General features: G+C 42.9%; 1 protein-coding gene across 3 annotated transcripts in view; it reads right to left on the bottom strand.

Annotated features, from left to right (window-relative positions):
- The window catches only part of BRINP2 (BMP/retinoic acid inducible neural specific 2), a 117,635-nt gene that overhangs the window by 56,904 nt on the left and 38,843 nt on the right, over nucleotides 1-21,888 (bottom strand). For 2 of the 3 annotated variants that reach the window (XM_060295933.1, XM_060295940.1), the window contains exon 2: nucleotides 21,640-21,782. The exons of the other annotated variant lie outside the window; for it this stretch is intronic. The gene's annotated coding sequence lies outside the window, so the exon portion shown is untranslated. The remainder of the gene's footprint in view (nucleotides 1-21,639; nucleotides 21,783-21,888) is intronic. 3 annotated transcript variants of the gene reach the window in all.

Here is a 21,888-nt window from a genome sequence, read left to right on the forward strand (position 1 = left end):
AATGAACATTGGGGTACATGTGTCCTTTTGAATTACGGTGTTCTTAGGGTATATGCCCAGTAGTGGGATTGCTGGGTCATGTGGTAATTCTATTTTTAGTTTTTTAAGGAACCTCCATACTGTTCTCCACAATGGCTGTATCAATTTACATTCCCACCAACAGTGCAAAATGGTTCCCTTTTCTCCACACCCTCTCCAGCATTTATCGTTTGTAGATTTTTTGATGATGGCCATTCTGACCAGTGTGAGGTGATACATCATTGTAGGTTTTTTTTTTTAATTTATTTATTTATTTGGGGCTGTGTTGGGTCTTCATTTCTGTGTGAGGGCTTTCTCTAGTTGCGGCAAGCGGGGGCCACTCTTCATCGCGGTGCACAGGCCTCTCACTATCGTTGCCTCTCTTGTTGTGGAGCACAGGCTCCAGACGCGCAGGCTCAGTAGCTGTGGCTCACGGGCCCAGTTGCTCCACAGCATGTGGGATCCTCCCAGACCAGGGCTCGAACCTGTGTCCCCTGCATTAGCAGGCAGATTCTCAACCACTGCGCCACCAGGGAAGCCCCCATCATTGTAGTATTGATTTGTATTTTTCTAATAATTAGTGATGTTGAGCATCTTCTCATCTTTCTATGTCTTCTTCGGTGAAATGTCTATGGAATATTACTCAGCCATAAAAAGGAACAAAACTGGGTCATTTGTAGAGATGCGCATGGACCTAGAGTCTGTCATACAGAGTGAAGTAAGCCAGAAAGAGAAAAACAAATATCGTATATTAACACATATATGTGGAATCTAGAAAAATGGTACAGATGAACCTATTTCCCGGGCAGGAATAGAGATGCAGAAGTAGAGAATGGACATGTGGACATGGTGGGGAAGGGAAGGGTGGGACAAGTTGGGAGATTAGGATGGACATATATTCACTACCATGCGTAAAATAGCTAGTGGGAACAAGCTATGAAGCACAGGAAGCTCAGTGCTCTGTGACGACCTAGATAGGTGGGATGGGGGTGGGGGGGGAGGTCCAAGAGGGAGGGGATATATGTATACGTATAGCTGATTCACTTCGCTGTACAGCAGAAACTAACACAACATTGTAAAGCAATTAAACTCCAATTAAAAAAAAAAAAAGAAAAAGAAAACCAATTCCGCCAACAGCCACATGAGCCCGGAAGAGAACTCTGAGTCCCAGATGAGAACTGCTTTCCTGACTGACACCTTGATTTCAGTCTTGTGAGACCCTGAGCAGAGGACCCAGCTAACCTGTACCTGGACTCCTGACCCACAGAAACTGTGACATGATGAATTCATACTGCTTTATGTCACTACGTTTGTGGTAATTCCTTACACAGCAATTGGAAAATAATAGACACATAAAGGACTTTGCTCCCATTCTGCACACCTTTGAGGGTTCTTGGTGATTTCTGGAGGAGACTAGCGATTATTCTCTGCATGAGAACCATACAACATCAACCCTGCCTGACCCTTCAAGGTCAAAGTCCAGGTCTCTGTTTATATGAAAAACTTCAGCTCTCATACAGAGTCAGTCTTCAAAAATACGTGATCAATCAATTCCATGCGTTTCCTAGAGGCGTCACCGTGAGTCGGTGACAGTGTGTGGCCTTGGCCCAGCCACTGAGCCTCCTGGCGGCCTGTGCTGTAACACCGGGGTGGCAGCCACCCCCTCCCCTGGTAATCGCGGGTTTCTAAGGACAGGTGAGAGCGTGTGTGTGAAAAGCTGTGTGCTCTTTGAAAGCAGCGAGCTATATTAAGTCAACGTGTGCTTCTTGTCATTCTTTGTTTGTAATTATGCTTTTTCAGGGTTCACAATGTGCTGGAACCTGCCTGGTTATAGAAGTATCAGCTTTAGAATCAAATGGTTTTGATTGCTGGGCCGGGTCTGCTGAGCACAGCAAGAACGCCTGAATTCAGTGCTGACGGCGCCTCTAAAAAACCTGGCCTCAGAATCATATGGTTTCCGTTCCATTGGTTTTTCTCAGGATCTGAAAACATTTTGACCAAAAAAAAAAAAAAAAAAATCTCTTTTTAAGAAAGAAAAGTTTTAAACAGGTTTCAAAATTTTCCTTAAAAAAATACCTAGAACACGTTCCTTCACCTTTAAAAAAAAAAACACACAAAATAATTGCTGCATTGACAGTTGCGTAAAAATTAGACTTTTTAAGGATGGCTTTTGGGCATTTACTGTTTATGTTCCACAAACAATATTGTTATAAATTTTGTAACAGCAACCTGTCAAGCAAATCTTAACCGTCTAGATTCTCGAGTCTTGTGCTGGTACTGTTAATATTCAGCAGGTTAAAACAATTCTCGCCTTCCCCATGATGCTTCTATGTATCCATTTTGTCCTACAACTGGTTGTGAAAGTAAATCTCTACGTTACATGTGATTGTATTAAAGTCATGGCTAAGCTAGCTCCTTGAGGAAAACAATTAGAAATTTACTTGTGAAAGCCAAATAATTTCACTTATTTAGACGCTACTCAAGACAGAGTTCTACACCTACACAAATTATAAATCAGCTTTGGCCCAAAGGTACAAGTAGAATAAGTCATGGCTTTTCCTTTGTGAGTACATTAGCTCGTATCTGTTCGTTAAGCCATGAATTCAATGGGTTCCAGTTTTGTCAACTGAGAAAATCAGGTGTAGATTAAGTCACATGAGAAGTGGGCAGCGCGGTCTTCAACAGGGGAAAGCTTGTAAGAATCACATCTCCACCAAGATTGCCACCCAGCTGAAGACTTCTGGGGACTCTTTTGTGTCCTCCTGTTGGTCTCCATCTCCATGTACGCTAGGTGTGTCAGTGGAGCAGTGAGGATCTGGGGCATCAGCTGCTCAGGTACTAAATCTTGGCAAGGGAGATAGAAGTACAGTTTCCTCTTTGAAAAATACTGTGCAGGGGAGGGGCTCCATGTTGGAGGAGTTAAGGCTATGGCTAAGCTGTTGCTAGAGGCCAGAAGAAAAGGAGAAATAGATGTGAAATTAGTATTATAATTAACAAAACTGTTAATGTTGTTAACAATGATCCTGAATCAATACCAGCAGACATCATTTTCTGTTTGTGTGGTCATTACTACTTATGAACCACAGATAATAAAATGACGCTCGATCTTTGTTTCTCAAAATGTAGGATCCCCTTCTAACAGATGAGAACACTGAGGCTAGGAATAGATAAGTGAGTTGCACAAGGTCATGTGTGTCAGTGGCAGATCTGGGTCTACCTACTCTAGCTCCTATAGTATTTACACTTCACTGCACCACTTCCATGATTTACAGCTATAAAAACACGCGGGCTTTGCCACTTACAAGTCACTTCCCCTGGGAGCCTCCCTTTGGTCATCAGTAAAATGATTTAAGAGGTGAGATGATCCCCATGGTCCTGCCCAAAACAGAAATCCCTTAATTCTATGCAAATAAAAGGGGCACAAATACGAGGGGTGAGGCTCTGAGATTTTAGTCTTCTTTGGGAGGAAGCTCTGTGTTTCAGAAAGGGAGTGAAGCATAAGACAAGTGAGGGAGAAAGCAGACGTTCTTGCCTGTTGGAGCAGTGACATTTATTAAGATGATTAGGCAGTGACATTAAATAAGTTTTCAAGCCATTTGAGTGGTTAATTGGCCAACTCTACTGAAGAGATGTTTTCTTGCATAAATCTGAGGGTGTCAGTAGTAAAAACTCACAGAAAGTGTTATTTGTTCTTGTCATCCACAACATCTGGACACAAAACCTCCTGTTTTGACTAGAAAGGGAGAGGAGACCAGAGACATGACAGGACATCCTGGGGCGAAGGGTAGATGGGGGTGCTATCCATTCAGATGAAAGACTTGTATTCGGCTCTCTCGTTGGGATGATCTGCCAGCCTCAACAGACCCTAACCACAGCCTTTTCATCCCTATAATATGTTCCTCGTTGCACTTCAGAGAGTTTCAGCAGTGCCCATCATTCCCCGTGTGCACCCGGGCAGATGTCACACCCCGACTGCCACTCTCCTCTCCAGGCTCTGGGATGTGACCTTCAGTGTCACCCTCAGAACTGGCCTGGACCTAGCAAGGTACACTGAATGCATTCCCCCACTGCTAGACTTAATACAGGTGAGGAATAGGGATAGCCTCCCTGCACAGAATCAGGTTAACAATGCTAAGGATGATTTGTACAAAGGTAAGCTCTATCATGATTTACTATTTACTATCATGATGACTAAATGTTCTTGCATTCATCTGAGACCTTTAAGAGGAGAGACTGGGAGAGGCTAAGGGACTTGCTGGAGACAATTCCACAAGGAAGCAGAAATGAAACTCGGATATTCTGACTCCAAAACCTATCACTCAGGTCTCCTCACCCTCCCTCACCTCTGTCGATGGAATAGTCAATCAGTTATTAAGCAGTTACTACGCACCAGGACTGTACCAGGTGATGGTGGTAAATCTGATGAACAAGACAGACCCAACACTTGCCCTCATGGAGCAGCAGCAAAACATAGGACTTGAGGATCCTGTAATGAGCTTAAAACAATAATATTCTCTCTCTCTCTCCATCTCTCTCTCTCTCCAACTCTCTCCATCCCTCTCTCTCTCTCTCACACACTCACACACACACACACACACACACACAGCTTCAGCTACATTAGATGTCATAGGCTCCACCCCCTCAGGGCCCCCAGTTTATAGGTTTCTGCTGTGTGATAACCAGCCCTTCACTCATCAAGGGCGGATCCATGTGTCAGCGGCAGAGGTTTCAGACTTGCCTGCCGGGTGTCCTTGGCATTTTCCTTGGGGTGACAAGCTAACTGACAGGCTTGCCCAGAGTCTCGTGTGATAAAGCCTGGGTCACCATGTGCAGACCAGGGTGGGCCCTGCGGCCCAGAACTTCCCTTGAGGTCACAGGGGTCTCCAGAAAGCACTGCCAATCAAACAGAATCTCGAAATGAAAAGTTGCACATTTCAAAGCCTTTAAAACCTGATCTCCATGCATATTAACCTTCCTCAAAACCGCTTCCATTATACTCCTGCATTATGAGACCCCAGCAGCTCCCTGTGGCCTGAGAACACATCTGCCCTCCTTCCTTCCCCAGGCACCAAGCCCTCCATCAGTAGCTCAGCAGTGGAGGGGTTACAAGCATAGACCATGGAGCCAGAACACCTGGCTTCTCACGTTGGCTGCACCTCTCCTGGCTCAGCTTCCTCAACTGTTTAAAAAAAAAAAAAAAGGAAAGAAAAAACGACAATAATAATAGTGCCTCCTCATGGGGTTGTGGAGATTAAATGCAACATTTGTAAAGGCCCTGAAAAGTGCCTGGCCCACAGTGAGTGCTGTGTGTGTGTTCACTGTTATTTCTTCAAAGGCATCAACATGTGGGTTTTTTGTTTGTTTTGCTGCTGCTGTTGTTGTTGTTTACAGGTGAGAAGCCTGAGAAGATAAAGTCTCTGTTAAAAATGTGTCCTCATTAGGCCTCAGGGGTCTCCACAGGTCACTCCAAGTGGCCTCAGGGTCCTGTCCCCCCCCCACCGTCCTCCATAGATAATGACTGCAGAGGTGGGCAGTCCTTTTGCTTTTATCTGTGGCCTCTGTCACTTGATCCTTGATACTCTGGCTATGGGCCCCACTGTTTACTCACTCCTGCCTTCCTTTTTTTTCTCCCTGAGTCTATATCTGTCTGTTACATCTTTGAGGCTCTTGTCCTCCAAGAAGCCTGTCAAAGCTAGACTCTGTGTTGATTACTTTGTTACTTTGCCTTCCTACAGCTTCTGGTCCCTGATTAATTTCCACCTGATCAGATCATGGAACTGGGGGAAGGGGTGAGATCCTAGGGATTACTTGGTCTCAGCAGCCTGGAGTGCGTGTGTGGTACGCGTCAGTGTGTGTGTGGGGGGGTGAGGTACGGAGACAAGGAAAGAGAAGAGAGGAATGATTGATACCTTGGGTTGGGGTGTATTTCTATATTTTATTATAGAATAGTTCGAAAATCCCCAAGAAGATTTTGAAGTAACTCTCCAGTGTGAGCCAGTGATAGAACCCCCTTCACATTGTTTGATAGTTGAGAAAACATAGGGCCACAGAAGTGCAGTTAGTTATTGTGAGTTATTCACGATTGGGGGGCAAAACCAAGACTTGAACCTGGGTCTCTCAATGCTAAGCCTAGAGCTCATTCCATCTTTATTTCACATGTGTCAGAGGTCAATTGAAATTTTCAGAAGCCGGAATCCATGAGTTCCAGAGTTACCATCGTCATCATCGACAATTATGTTTTGATACCAGTTATTATGTGCCAGACATTGGTCTCAAAAACTTTCCATTCATTGGCTCATTTAATTCTTGTAAAACTTTATGAGGTTGATGTTGTTATTATGCCCATTTTACAGAGGAAGAAACTCAAGAACAGAGAAGTCAATGATGTTATCCCAAGAGAGTCCTTTGGACAGTCCAAATGACCTATTAACCTAAGATCCACAGATGTGAGTCTCATAAGGGAGCTGTGCTCACAGAAACACAGCTGTATCCTCTAGGTCACTCCTATTTTTAAAATTTCCTGTATCCTCTAGATCACTCCTATTTTTAAAATTTCCATGGATTGATGAAAAGTCTAAAAATCTTAGAGAACAAAATCAAGACGCACCTAAATTTCCTGGCTTGGACAAGGATGCTTAAGCCTTCTGCTTTGGAAGAAGCCATGTGGCTCCTGTTTAGATGGCCTGTCAGCATGGCCTTATAAGAAGGCAATTGTATCTCCCTTGTGATGTCTTAAAAACCAGGCTTCCCTGGTGGCGCAGTGGTTGAGAGTCCGCCTGCCGATGCAGGGGACACGGGTTCGTGCCCCAGTTCGGGAAGATCCCACATGCTGCGGAGCGGCTGGGCCCGTGAGCCATGGCCGCTGAGCCTGCGTGTCCGGAGCCTGTGCTCCACAACGGGAGAGGCCACAACAGTGAGAGGCCCATGTACTGCCAAAAAAAAAAACAAAAAAAAACAGAAAACAAAAAACCCCCATAAGGACAGGCATGTTCCCCCAAACTGGGCCCTGGTGGACAACCCACAATTGCTGGTTTCCTCTGACTTACGGTGCTCTTCCCTTAGACCCCCAAACCCAACTGAGACTGTACCCAAGTTCCCCATCCTCTCCTTCCTGCCCAATCTCAGGGTGTCCATCTAAGGTGTAAGGGGCTTGCACCCTTGCTGGCTCCTTCACCCCCTGCTCTCAGCTCCCTACTTTCTGTCGTAGGAGACAGACCTCCAGGGATTGGCTGCGCCTTTGCCTAATTCTGAATTGTCCCACCAGCTCTCGATATACCCCTCTTCATGTATTCTGTTACCACGATTGCCTGAATCATGCCCTTTGGCCCCTGCCCCTGGCTATGCCCAGTCGCTCTCCCTGGATCCAGCTACTGAAGCTGGCTTGGTCATTCCCTCCCCATCCCTGGCAGACAGCTGCTTCCACCCTCCAGAGAGGAAACCTTCTCTTTTCCTGCCTCCTTTCCACCAGGCTGGCTTCCATCGCTGAAGCCCCAGCTCACTTCCCAGCAGAGCCAGCCTCTGTATACATAGGTTAGTTTGTTTCTTTCAGGCCTGGGAAGCCGAAATAAGCCTAAGCCCATCACATGGGAAATGTCCACCGCTGCGCAGTGTGCAGCACTGAGGCAGGGCTGACGCGGAACTCTCCATCCTGACCCACAGCCCTCACGGTTACTTTTGCTCCTGGCTTTCTGCCACGCCTGTCACTGAATCTGAACTTTTAGCCCAAGCTCTGCCCTACTGGGGCCTTGGCACGGACCAGAATGTAAAATGACAATGCCCTGGGCTCTGCCAAACCGCGCAGAGCTCCAGAGATGTTACAGATGCAGCTGTGACCAGCAAACCACATTGTTTCCCGGAGCGTGTTTGTAAATATATGAGTCGCCTGACAGCCTGTGGAATTAAATATAGATGCTACATCCCAAACTCTAGCTAAAATAAACTATATGCTGCTCAATGAATGTCCATAGGTACACTGAGAATGAATCATTATCTCTTTTTGTAGCGTGGTCCAAGGAACCCATCCCTAAGTGGTTTTTCGGTTGTTTGTTTTTTGATGAAGGCGACTTTTTTCTCCCACAGGCGTTTGACTGGTACTGGCGGGCAGCTGGGGGGAGGCAGGAGGCATGAGGAGACAAAGTGGGTGCAATCAGTAAGTCTGCTGTGTTGGGTGTAGTGTGTACAGTAGGGTGGCAGGTTACCAGGTAGACAGGGAAATTGCTGTCAAACTTTTGAGATTGATGGCCTAAGGGCACCATTTCTAAAAGTATGGTCTGAGGCTCACTGGTCATTTGGAAAGACTGTCTGAGGGAGAGCAAGCTTATCCAACACTGTGAGTCCTCTCTTTAGTTCTCGAGCCAAATGACTCACCTTCCTGTGCACTGATTAACACAGGTGGCCTGTATAGTACCAACCTCTTAAATTAATAATGGCAGGTTACCAGAAGCTGGTATTCCTAAAATCAGCACCTGCAAGAGTTTACTAGGCACTCGGTCTCCTTCAGGCTTCAGCTGAGAAGCCTTACTGCCATGCAATCCTCTGTGTTGATGCAAAGCTCACCCTGCACAGATCACCAAAACCCCTACTCTGTGAGGTGGTGCAAAATGAGAGGCGCTTTGAATGTAGGGCCTGTTCAGTGTCATCCTGGGGAGTTGAGGTTTTTACTTGTGTTGATCATTTTAGTTTATGTAATTGCCTATTTTGTTTGTTTGGTTGTTTTTGATGTTCCCCTCCAATTCTTTAACAGCAAGTTCTCTCTCCAGTAAAATGTGGAACTGTAGACTTCGATAGACTGCAGTGACTTGGGCACTATCAGGGGATCCTTGTGCAAAAAGCTTTCAGAGACTTCAGTGGAAGAACTGGAACAATTCCTTAAAAATCTTAATTCACACTTCATTCTGGCTCACACAGCTACTGACTACCTAAACTATTTTTGAAAAATTTAGCCCTTTGTCAGATGGGGCAATAAGTTTCCCACTTCCTTTCTTTTTTTTTTTTTTTTGCGGTACGCGGGCCTCTCACTGCTGTGGCCTCCCCCGCCGCGGAGCACAGGCTCCGGACGCTCAGGCCCAGCGGCCATGGCTCACGGGCCCAGCCGCTCCGCGGCATGTGGGATCTTCCCGGACCGGGGCACGAACCTGTGTCCCCTGCATCGGCAGGTGGACTCTCAACTACTGTGCCACCAGGGAAGACCCTCACTTCCTTTCTTTTAGGAAAGTTAATAAATATCTACTCATTATTCCAACTAATTTTTATTGGAAAAACAACATCCCATTTAGCTAGAATGTAAAATGCAGGAGGCGAACTATGGGAGAAAAGACTAGAAGGTAGTGCTTGGATTTCTTAGAAAGGAGAGTGCAAATCCTTGTTATAATTTTCTTATGACAAGTCTTATTAGGCAAAGTCACATTAGGAAGACCCTGTACTGACCAGGATTTGCATATGTCCACAATTCAGTGGTAACTAAGGCTCAAATCAGCAACTTTGACTCAAAACTGAGATTAAATGATTTTCAGCCCAATTTTGAATTGTGCCATTGATTTTCAGTCCAAATCTTTGGAAAAATACTATAAAGTAACTTTGTTAAGAATTTTTAAAATTAAATCAAGTATTCCATTTCTCAAACATGGTAACAGAGAATATAGTCAACACAAAGTCAAGCATTTACTCCAGTGGGTCTCAGCTGGTGTGTGTGTGCGTGTGCGTGTGTGCGCGTGCGCATGCGTGTGTGAGATTTTGACCCCAGGAGACCTTTGTCAATTTCTGGAGAAATTTTTGGTTCTAACAATTTGAAGAGGGGTGCTACTTCTAGGGGGTTAAAGCCAGGCAGCTGTTAAACATCCTATAATGCACAGAACAGCTCCCCACAGCAAATAATTCTCTGACTCCAAACATCTATAGTGCTGAGGTTGGGAAGCTCTGACTTATGCCAACCGATTCTAATAAGCCCAGGCTCATAAAGTGTCTCTGAGTAATAGAAGATCGACTTTTTAGGTAAGTTTTTCATGTATATCTAGTTTGCCAACATTTGTCATGGTGGCAAAGACCAAAATCACTCACCTTCACAGTCCCTCCTTCTAGGCCTCCTGCTTCATGCTTAATTGGTCCTTGATAACAATAACAGTCAAGCGGTACAAGTCCTATTTATTGAGTGCTTATTTCCTACTTGATGCTGTGTTTAGCACTTTACTTGCAACAGGGTGGGTATTACTGATCCCTGAACAATTAACATAAGGAAAATGAGATTCTAAGAGATTAAGAAACTTGTACAACTTTCTGCCTTCCTTCTTTCTTTCCTAATTCAATCAAAAAGCCAATAGGCAGGCCTGTGTGATGGGGGCAACCTAGTAAGGGCCTGAATCCATGTGAGGTAGGTGATTGAAAGGGGCAGCAGCCAGTGGAGTAAGGAAATTGGTTACATACAGGGGGATCTAGCCAGTAAGTAATTATACTGAGGATAACAGGTGCTAAGTTTCTCATGGTCAAGGAAATTATAAATAAGGAAAATACAAAAGCTAAAATAAACCCTGTGGCATGGCCTTGGGATTACAGGTATGAACTTGTGGTTCTAAATATAGGTGGAAAAATAGAGGGATATAGAGATGAAGAGACAGAAAGATTTTGGATTTCTTTGAAAGAAATGGATAGTGTAAATTTGTGTGTGTGTGTGTGTGTGTGTGTGTGTGTGCATGTGCTAAATACAATATGATATTCTGGATTGAATTCTGGAACAAAAAAAGATAGTAGTGGAAAAACTGATGAAATCTAAGTTGTTTATAGTGTAGTTAATAGTACTCCACCAATGTTAATTTCTTAGTTTTGACATATGTTCCACAGTTACATAAAATATAAAAATTAGGGGAAGCTGCCTGAAACTAGAAATCAACCACAGAAAAAGAAATGAGAAAAAATGATTATATGGAGACTAAACAACATGCTACTAAAAAACCAATGGGTCAATGATGAAATCAAAGAGGAAATTTAAAAATACCTTGAGACAAATGACCATGAAAACACACCATACAAAATCTATGAGATGTAGCAAAAAGCAGGTCTTAGAAGGAAGTTCACAGTGATACAGGCCTTCCTCAAAAAACAAGAAAAATCTCAAATAAACAACCTAACCTACCACTTAAAAAAATTAGAAAAAGAAGAACAAGCAAAACCTAAAGTCAGCAGGAGGAAGGAAATAATAAAGATCAGAGAGGAAATAAATAAAATAGAGATTTAAAAAAATCAATAAAGCCAAGAGCTGGTTCTTTGAAAGGGTAAACAAAATTGACAAACCTCTGGCCAGGCTCACCAAAAAGAAAAGAGAGAAAACCCAAATAAATAAAATAAGAAATGAAAAAGGAGGAATTCCCTGGTGGCACAGTGGTTAAGAATCTGCATGACAATGCAGGGGACACGGGTTCAGTCCCTGGTCCAGGAAGATCCCACATGCTGCAGACAACTAAGCCCGTGTCCCACAAGTACTGAGCCTGCATTCTAGAGCCCGCGAGCCACAACTACTGAACCCGCACACCACAACTACTGAAGCCCGCGTGGTCTAGGGCCTGCGAGCCACAACTACTGAACCTGCATGCTGCAGCTACTGAAGCCTGCATGCCTAGAGCCCATGCTCCACAACAAGAGAAGCCTGCACACTGCAACGAAGAGTAGCCCCCGCTCACCGCAACTAGAGAAAGCCCGCGCACAGCAACGAAGACCCAATGCAGCCAAAAATAAATAAAATTTTTTTTAAAAAGTAATGAAAAACGAAACATAACAACCAATACTGCAGAAATACAAAAAGAAATCATAAGCGAATACTATGAACAATTACATGCCAACAAATTCAACAACCTAGAAGAAATGGACAAGTTTCTAGAAACATATACAGTCCACCAAAACTGAACCAAGAAGAAACAGATATTTGAACAGACCGACCACTAGAAGTGAAATAGAATCTGTAATTTAAAAAAAACAAAAACAAAAAAAAACGCCCTACAAACAAAAGTCCAGGACCAGATGGCTTCATAGGCAAATTCTACTAAATATACAAAGAAGAACTTATACTGATCCTTCTCAAACTCTTCCAAAAGAGTGAAGAGGAGGCAACACTCCCAAAGACATTTTATGAAGCCACTATCACCCTGATACCAAAACCAGATAAAAATACCACCAAAAAAGAAAATTACAGACCAATATATTTGATGAATATAGATGCAAAAATTCTCAAAACAATATTAGCAAACTGAATCCAACAACACATAAAAAAGATCATACACCACAACCAAGTGGGATTCATCTCAAGTTCACAGGGATGGTTCAACATATGCAAATCAATCAATGTGATACATCACATCAACAAAAGAAACAACAAAAAACACATGATCGTCTCAATAGATGCAGAAAAAGCGCTTGACAAATTCAACATCCATTCATGATAAAAAAACCTCTTACCAAAGTGGGTATAGAAGGAACAGATCTCAACATAATAAAAAGCTATTCATGACAAACCCACAGCCAATATAATACTCAACATACACATACACACACACACACACATAAGCAATCTTTCCCAGTTCTGTCCACCCAAGTACATCCAGTAGAGTTCACCCTGCTTCAAAATCTTGTTTTCTCAGTCCTGTTCTCCATTAAAAGGAATCAGGGATCCTTGGAGAAACAGATGATTACAGGCCTGTATCAGTTAAGGTATGAGATGAGTCTGGAACAATTTTGTGACAGAAACCTTGTGTGTGCTGACAAATTTTTAACAACTACATCTTTGGAGGAAAAAGTTCTGGTTGTAGCATTTGCCAGTTTCCATGGAGTAAATAAACACTCCCAATTGCTTAATTCTAAGCTACTAACTTCATGTCAGTTAGTACTTGCAAATTTCCTGAAAAATTTAGAATGGACTCTTACAAACCAGTGTAAGCCAGCTCCAGCAAACCACTGGATTAAAAAATACCAAAGAGGGCTTCCCTGGTGGCGCAGTGGTTGAGAGTCCGCCTGCCGATGCAGGGGACGCGGGTTCGTGCCCCGGTCCGGGAAGATCCCACGTGCCGCGGAGCGGCTGGGCCCGTGAGCCATGGCCGCTGGGCCTGCGCGTCCGGAGCCTGTGCTTCACAACGGGAGAGGCCACAACAGTGAGAGGCCTGCGTACCGCAAAAAAAAAACAAAAACAAAAACAAAAAACCAAAGAATGATGGGTGCATGTCAAAAGGACACAGAGCTGCCTTGAAAGCCTTCCTCTCATGAATCCTGGGACAATTAGTAATGGGTTATATTCCTTTGAATAAAATAGGAATCCAAGAAGCCATATTATATTTATATAATAAATGTAGGGAAAAAATAATAATTTCTAATTGATTATATAATTAATTGAATAATAATTTAGAATAAAATTCCTAATAAATGTAGAAAAATAATGGAATTAGAAAAATCATTTATATATATTGTAGAAAAGTAAATATAGAAAATAATCATAATTTATAATTGAGATATAATTAAATAATAATTTGTAATAACTTAAACAGAAAAATGATAGCATTAGAAAATCATAATTTAGTAATTATCACAGTTATAATGCACTCAGGCAAGAAACATAAATCACTCTAAAGTAGGAGGTAAAATTTGGTGAAGAACATGGTATCTCATAGTCTCAAAATATCTCCCTTGAAAACACTTATTAATTATAGAAAGAAAAAATAACTTTACAGTGAACAAACCTGGCAGCCACCATCTCACTCAAGTGATCAAAGTCAACATCACCGGAAATTGGACAAATACAAATCACGTCCACCTGACAGAATCCAATGAGATCACAACATCACTTCCATGACATTCTGGCCAAACATTCATAACTTGAATTCAACATGAGGAAACATCAGACAAACCTGAATTAAGGGACATCCTACAAATAATAAGCCTGTAATCTTCAAAAATATTAAGGTTATGAAGGTCCGAGGAACCAATCATTCCTGATTGAAGGGCACTGGAGAGACATGACAATTTTGTACCATGTGCAATCTGGGTTGGATCTTTTGCTGTAAGAGACATTATTGGGTCAGGTGCAACCCTTGAATGGGGTCTCTGGGGAAAGGGCACATAGGAGTCCTTTGTACTCTTGTATACCTTTCCTGTAAGATTGAAATTATTGTAATGTACAAAGGAAAAATGAAAAATAAAGTTGTACATTGTTACTCAGCTCATGCAGCCCCCACTGAACCTCTAGCTGTTCTAACTTTGACACCTATGCCATTTACCAGCCCATGATTCTAAAATACGTTTGTCTACTGAACTCAAGGAGAGATGTCTAATACATAGTTTTAAGACACACCCTCATTGTTCACAGCTTAGAAGATACAACTGGGGACTTGCTAAGGTGGCTGTATCCAGTGTTGTCCAATAAAAATATAATGCAAACTACATAAGTATTTTAAATTGATTAGCAGCTACATTCAAAAGGTAAAATAAAATAGATGCAATTAATTTTAATAATATATTTTATTTAACCTAATGACCCCAAAATATTTTCATTTGAACATGTAATTAATATGAGAAAATTATTATCAAGATATTTTAAAGTTTCTCACACCGAGTCTGAAATCTGGGGTGTATTTTACACTTACAGCACATCTCAACGTAGATACAAATTTTTCATCAGAAATACTTGATTCTGTATTTAGATTTGAAATAATTTACAGTTGGAAAAGATTCATAAACACAAGTTATTTTAAGCATACTTAAAATTTTTTTATAATAATTGGAGTATATGCGTTTTCACTTTTAAATTAATCAAAATTAGATCATATCTGCAAACAATTTCTTAGTTGCATGAGCCACTTGTGGAGTGCCTAAGAGCCACATGTGGCTAGTGGCTACCTATTGAACATGGCTGGATAGGTCCACAGTTCATCTGCTCCTGTATATCCCTGTGTACGCACGTTGCTTACACTATTCCCGTAAATGCAGACACACTATAACTTTATGAGGATCAGTATACTCTTTTCTTCTGCTGCCTTAAGCATGAAGATTTTGAATGAAGCATGGTTCCACACAGCCGAAGGGATCAGGAGTCCTGGCTCCCGGCTTTCTACTTCCAACTACTAAATTAATCTCCCTTAAATCATGGCTTCTGGGACTTCCCTGGTGGTCCAGTGGTTCAAATTTCACCTCCAGTGCAGGGGGTGCAGGTTCAATCCCTGGTAGGGGAGCTAGGATCCCACATGCCTCACGGCCAGAAAACCAAAACATAAAACAGAAGCAATATGGTAACAGATTCAATAAAGACTTAAAAAAAAAATCATGGCTGCCTATGAACTAGAATGTAAGTGAATAAATATAGAAGGTACATAGCAGAATGGTACCACAAGGGAAGGTTCTTTACAATTGAAAAGCACTAGACAAATGTTAATCGCTCGGGTTATTTTTAATATTAGAGGCCAGAACAAGTGGACAGAAGACATTGCCATCACAAAGACTTTGCCATCACAAAGACTTTGAACAAGTCAGTGAATTGGCTATTTTGACTTCTCCATAAGTATAATAAAAGGATGCACTACCCAATTCCAACCAACCCTCACACACCTGCACTGCCAAATGAATTAGAAAATATCCACAGAATGCCTTGATCTCCTGAGAAAAGTGTTGCAAGTGAATTTATACTGATAATTGTTGCCAAGTGATGCAATTATGGATACATTTTATTGTCTCTGTTAAGATTTTCTTTTTCCAAATTTTCTACAAGACACTGCATTAGTTTTACAATCAGAAAAAAGAAAAAAAACTTTTCTAATTAAAAAAAAAATGAGTGTAAGGCATTAAGAGGACTCTTCTGTCTCCGTTTTTCTCATCATCTATCCAACAGAGCAAGACCCAAGTCTTAGACGTTCTGACTTGAGAGTTTCAACCACCAATTAGAACAGCTGGTCAGACAATCCTTTCATTTCCAGCCATCTCAGCGCCTTACACTTGGTTGCTTCACTTGTGTGAGGTGGAGCTGGGGTTTAGTCGGAACGAACAGAAACGATTCATCATCACACTCATTCACAAATGTCGCTCCTTCAGCTCTCAACTGGCCCCGCCACCCTTTGATAGTCTGCCAACTCTCCAGCCTCATGCTCGCTCAGTCCCTGGCCAGGCAGCCTGTGGGGATGGCCAGGCAGCTCCTGGAACCGGCACTGGTGATTCAGCAGGACAGGGCTTTCCTTCTCACCCCATCCATCCTCAGTCTCTGCCCTAATGAGCTGCCTGAAGGCTGAAACTGCCCTCCTCACATCGCAGCTGGCATGGAGGGTCTGGGGAGCAATTACCCATATGCTTTCTGTTCTCGCTGTCCCCTGAAGTTTCAATTAAAGATGTTCCCAGTTCTTGTGTTTTGGTTCTTTTTTCATCCTGACTTAGAACGCTCCCCTCCCCAACAGGGCCACCCCATACTGCGTTTCAGATTACCCTTGCACAATACCAAGAGACACCGTTCACACCGTAATCTAAGTGAATGACTTAGACCTGCACGGTTGAGCAGAACACAACCTGTGTGGTCAGTCACATCTGGGCCCTTGCCAGGTCCTATGTTTTCTCTTAACCTCCAGAATGACGATTAAGCTTCCCTTTTTGTAACACAGCACAGTTGTACAGAAGTAGGGACAATACGCAAGAAAAGACTCAAAGGGCAAAGGAAAAAAGGTAAATTTGTGTGATCATGAAGGACATTGCTGGGTACCACGGACACACCCCAAGAGTAGAGTCCCCAGAGGTAGCTTGCCAGTATTAAAACATTTGAAGCCATGATGCAAATATAGAACGTTGTGGAGGAGGGTCCAGAGAGTCATGCACGTGGTTTATAGACTCAGTACCTGGGAGGTATTTCTCTGAAGGGCAGTTATCAGCAGTTAGCGGGTCATACCTGCTACTACATTGGGGAGAGGGGATGGTAAGCTCACTTCTTAAAATACTTATCTTCCCATTTTTGCTTGTTCAGTTTATTTCAGAGACACAAAACTATCACTCCTCAAACTGTCTCGACACAGTTCTTGAAGCTAGGTACATACAGCCCCACCCCCGAGTCCACAGACATCATTAAGCTTGGCTTCTGCAAACCCACCACAACTTTCCAATCTCCAAACCGGAGAGACTTTTTAGTACCTGTGGCGACTACTTACTGAGTAATAACTGGGTGCCAGATGTTGTGCTCATTGCCTTACAGACACTGTCCCGTTTGATCCGCAGGACAATAAATAGCATTGTGTTCTCCTGTTATTTTCTTTTTATGGATCAGGAAATTAGGAGCTCAAGAGATTAAGTAATTTCTCAAGGTTGCAGAATTTAATGGCCAGGGTGGGCTGTCAGGATCCAGAGGCCAGGTTGCAAACCCTTGCCTCTACCCTCCTCAGCCTATTTCTCGCTCAAGGCCCCATTTCTCTGCAGTTCTGGCCACTGCCCGCCCCTCCACCTGACTTCTCTGTCCCCTTGTGTCTGTATTTCTGCCTTTTCTTCCTTCTCCTGCTTCCTCCTCCAAATCTGGCTTCCTGATCCATTCCCCTCACTTCCTGTCATCCTCCATCCATTCAGTGTGGGCCTCTTCTAAATGATACAGGTAGAGAAAAAAATCCCAGAAAGATAGCTACCACATCAGTAGCTGACATCTGGAATTCTAGACTTACAGACAGATAGGTCCCTTGTTTCATACAGGGAGCACCCGAGTCCAGGGTGTGGTTACAAAATGTAGGTTTATGTAGCCTGCTGGGGGGAGATCTGGGACTAGAATCAAGACAGGTCTTTGCCACTCAGCCCAGAGACCCTTTACTGCACCCCACTCCTCTGACAAATCTATGGTTCCAACAAACCCCCAAGGGACACCATTTTCCTCACAGGACTTCCACGTGCCTGTCCTTTCATATCTGGATCCGAAGGCAACCCTTATTTTCAGCAGCCCCACTCCTCCCCTTCAAAACCTCTTCCTGCTCTGCATTTCTCCCCTCCCTTTGTCTCAGGCTCTGAGCTTTCTCTGAGCCTGTCTTCTTGTCTACCTTCCCACCTGAGATCTGGGTTTTTCCAAGGTGTTAGCCACTCCTGCTCTAGGTAACATCTTTCCTTCTACAGGGTTGTTTTCAGCGGGATATAAAGGCCATTAGCAAATCAATAAGCCTTTATTTAGAAAAGGGGGAGGGAGGGACCTGGAGTTTTTAATTCAGATCTAGCAACTCCTGGGGCATTATCGAGTGTATTCTAAAATTAGGCCTTTGAAAAGCACGAGGCTGCCACGGTTGGAACTTTATAGCTTCCTGCCCATAAACAGGACCAGCTTGCTATGGGTGGGATCATTAGCTGAAATCTCCCTCTCCTGCAGTAGTTATGTCTTCTTCTAACTGGAGTACCATATGTGATATCTATTGCTGTGGGGTTATCTGTTTCTTTTATTCTTGCCTTCTCTCTCTTCTCTCCACGCAGCTCTTTCCTGGGCTCAGCATCTGTCCTTTTCCTTCTTTCCAGGAATTTTGAATTTCCATCTATCAGTGTGTTTCTATCTAACACACCAAATACTTCTGTCAGTACATCAAGTCTCACTTGTCAGTGTTGCCACATTGAGCCTTCATAAACACATATCTTTCTGATATATTTACAGAGGTGATCCTCCAAAAGTCAGCACATGCCCTAGGACCCCTCGTGCTTTCTATCAACCTTTGGGGACTCCTATCATTGTCCTGTCCTTCCTCCTGTTCCAGTCCCACTCTCTCCAGGCAGAAAACAAAGACACAGTCCTGCGGGCAAGTGTGTGAATGGGACAAGAGTAGTTATGGTTTGACCACATACTTTAAGGCCAATGCCATGATGTCTAAAATAGCACTATTAAGATTTAACCATATTTAACACTGGAATTCTGCATTTCCTTTGATCTAGCAAGTCTACATCTAGACAATTATTTCAGATATGCACAAAGATTCAGCTACAAAGATGTTTATTGTTCGGCAACTGGGAGAGACAAAGAGCCACTTATGTTTCTAAGGTATATTATCTATTACTGCGTAATAAATTATCAGAAACTTAGTGCCTGAAAACAATAAAGAACATTCACTTTCTCACACAAATTTTGTGGGTCAGGAATTTGGATGGTTCTGGCTCTGGGTCTCTTGTGAGGTTGTAGTCATGATGTCGGCTAGGGCTACAGGCATCTGAAGGTCTGACTTGGGACAGAGGCTCCATGTCTAAGTTGGGTTATTTTCAAGGCTGACAGGTTGGTTGGTGCTGCCTCTTGGTTGGAAGCCTCTGTTCCTTTTCATATGGACCTCTCCATGGGCAGCTTGACTATCCGCACAACACGGAAGCTGGCTTTCCTCTGAGTGAGTGATCCAAAAGAAAGCAAGGCAAAAGCTGTAATGCCTTTTATGACCTAACCTTGGAAGTCACACGCCATCATTTCTGCTGTGTTTACTGCTCACATAGACCAAGCCTGATTCCCTGTGGGAGGGGGTTACACAGGGGTTTGAATACCAGAACTGAGAATCACTGAAGACCATCTTGAAAGCTGGCTACCACAGATGGGGAAGACTTCAGCAAGAGAAGGAGTCACCAGGAATTGTTTGTACTGTGAGTCTGAGAGAAGAACAGATCTGGTCTGGCCCCGTTAGTTCTAGACTTCTTTCTCTTTGTAAGCTGTCTGCCTGCAGTCGCTATGCATTCTGCCTGTTCTATCATCCAATAAGTGAGCAGAGCAGGCTCTGCTTCTGTGGCACAGTGGTTGGTTTGGAGAGGTCGCGATGGGAAGGCTTGTTTTGTCTATGCCAGATTTAGTTCCAGATCTAGGTCACATTCTCTACTCATCTCTTTCAGAAATAAAGCTGATCTTTGCCCGTGTCTTATCCCTAAATTGGATCCCAACTTTTGAGTGCTTGGTTGACCCCTCACATTCACAATTATGTCTTATATTTTATAATGTTACCTTCATAATAGTGGAAAAATTAAAACAACCTAAATGTCAAATAATAGATTGCTTGAGAAAATTATGGCATATCCATACAATTCAGTATAATGTAATCATTTGAGAGTATGCTATGTAAGGATATGAAAAATAGTACAGGATATATTAAGTGACAAATACAGGCTATAAAACAGTATGCAGGTTATTATTCTGTTAAAAAATAATGTATATCTGCTGAAAAAAGAACCCCAAGGAGATAGATACATACCAATTGTAGTTACCATTGGTTGGTAGGTTTACGGGGAATTAAAACTTCCTTCATTTGGGCTAATCTGTTCTTCCTAAATTTCCTACATTTTACAGTCATTACCTTTGTAATGAGGAAAACAAGAGGAAAAGTTTGCAGATGCTAGTTTGGGGATTCAATTAAAAGTAATTAAAGCTTTCTAACTCACAACTTTTACTGGGGAGAGAGTCAGGCATCTGAGTATCCTCCAGCCCACTTCCATAAGTTCATGTGACATCACTGACCATTGCCTCTTTTGTAAACATTCTCTTCTCTTGACATCCTTGACCTCACAGTCTGTTTTTACTGCTTTCTCTGTGGCCACTCCCTGTAGACTCATATTCCTACACTAAGTCATTAAATGTTGGAGTTTCTCAAAGCCCAATGCCAGGCCTTTATCTCTTCTTAGTATATATTCTACCACTAGGTGATTTCACCCCCATTCGTGGCTACCCAAGGCAGTTTACCCATAGATCATGTGAAATTCATACCTCTAGCCCAGGTCTCCATCCTGAGCTCATACGATTTCTGTACAACCTGACTGAGTATCTTAACTGGATGTCTCCTCAAAACTTCCTCAAATTCAACATCCTGAAAACCAGCCTCATGATCTTAAGTGGTTTCCTATCAGAATGAAGGGTAAAATAATACATCTAGTCTTGTGGTTCTCAATCCTGGGTGCATATTGAAATCATCTGTAAAATCTTTTTAAAAATACCAATGCCACACTACTATATATAAAATAAACAATAAGGACCTACTGTATAACATGGGGAATTATGTTCTATATCTTGTAATAACCTATGATGGAAAAAAGTATATATATATATATATATATGACTGAATCATTTTGCTGCACACCAGAAACTAACACAATATTGTAAACCAACTATACTTCAATATAAAAATAAGAAAAAAGATACCAATGTCTGGGCCCCCAAAGATTCTGGTTTTAAAAGCCTGGAGTCAGGCCCTAGAGTACTTTTTTTTAAAGCCTCCCAATGACTTTTACTGAGTGGACAGAGTTAGCGCCACTGATCTACTTATTCAAGAGAAACCGGGTAGTCATTTTTGACATTTTCCTCTTCCTAGCCCCTTAAGTGCAAGCCACCACCAAGTTCCGTTAATTTGACCTCTAAAATAACACTCAAAGTTAAACCTTACGTCTCTGGCTTCACTGCCACCACCCTAATCTAAACCATCATCTCTCATCTAGACTTTCAATGCACTCTGCGTCAGATCTGAACATCTGTCATCTCTTTCTTCCCTCCTGTGGTGGACACACCCTAAGGTGGCCCCCCAGGCCCTTGCGTAACTCCCTCCCCTTGAGTACAAGGAGGATCCGTAATTTATGTCTAACCAGTAGGATGCAGCAAAGGGGATAGGATGTCACTCCCATGATTACGGTACATGATGTAAGACTCCACATTACCAGACTTGAGACAGAGATTCTCCCGGGGCCTTGAAGAAGCAAACAGCCATGTCGTAAACTGCCTCTGCAGGGCCATGGGTCGGGGACCTGAGGGCAGCCTCCAGTTGACAGCCAGTAAGAAGCTGGGGCCCTCAGACCTACAACTGCAAGGAAATAAATTCAGTCAACAAGGACTTCCCTGGTGGCGCAGTGGTTAAGAATCCACCTGCCAATGGACATGCGTTCGAGTCCTGGTCCGGGAAAAGCCCG

The sequence above is a fragment of the Globicephala melas genome, chromosome 1 (genome assembly GCF_963455315.2).
Source record: "Globicephala melas chromosome 1, mGloMel1.2, whole genome shotgun sequence".
Lineage (NCBI taxonomy): Eukaryota > Metazoa > Chordata > Mammalia > Artiodactyla > Delphinidae > Globicephala > Globicephala melas.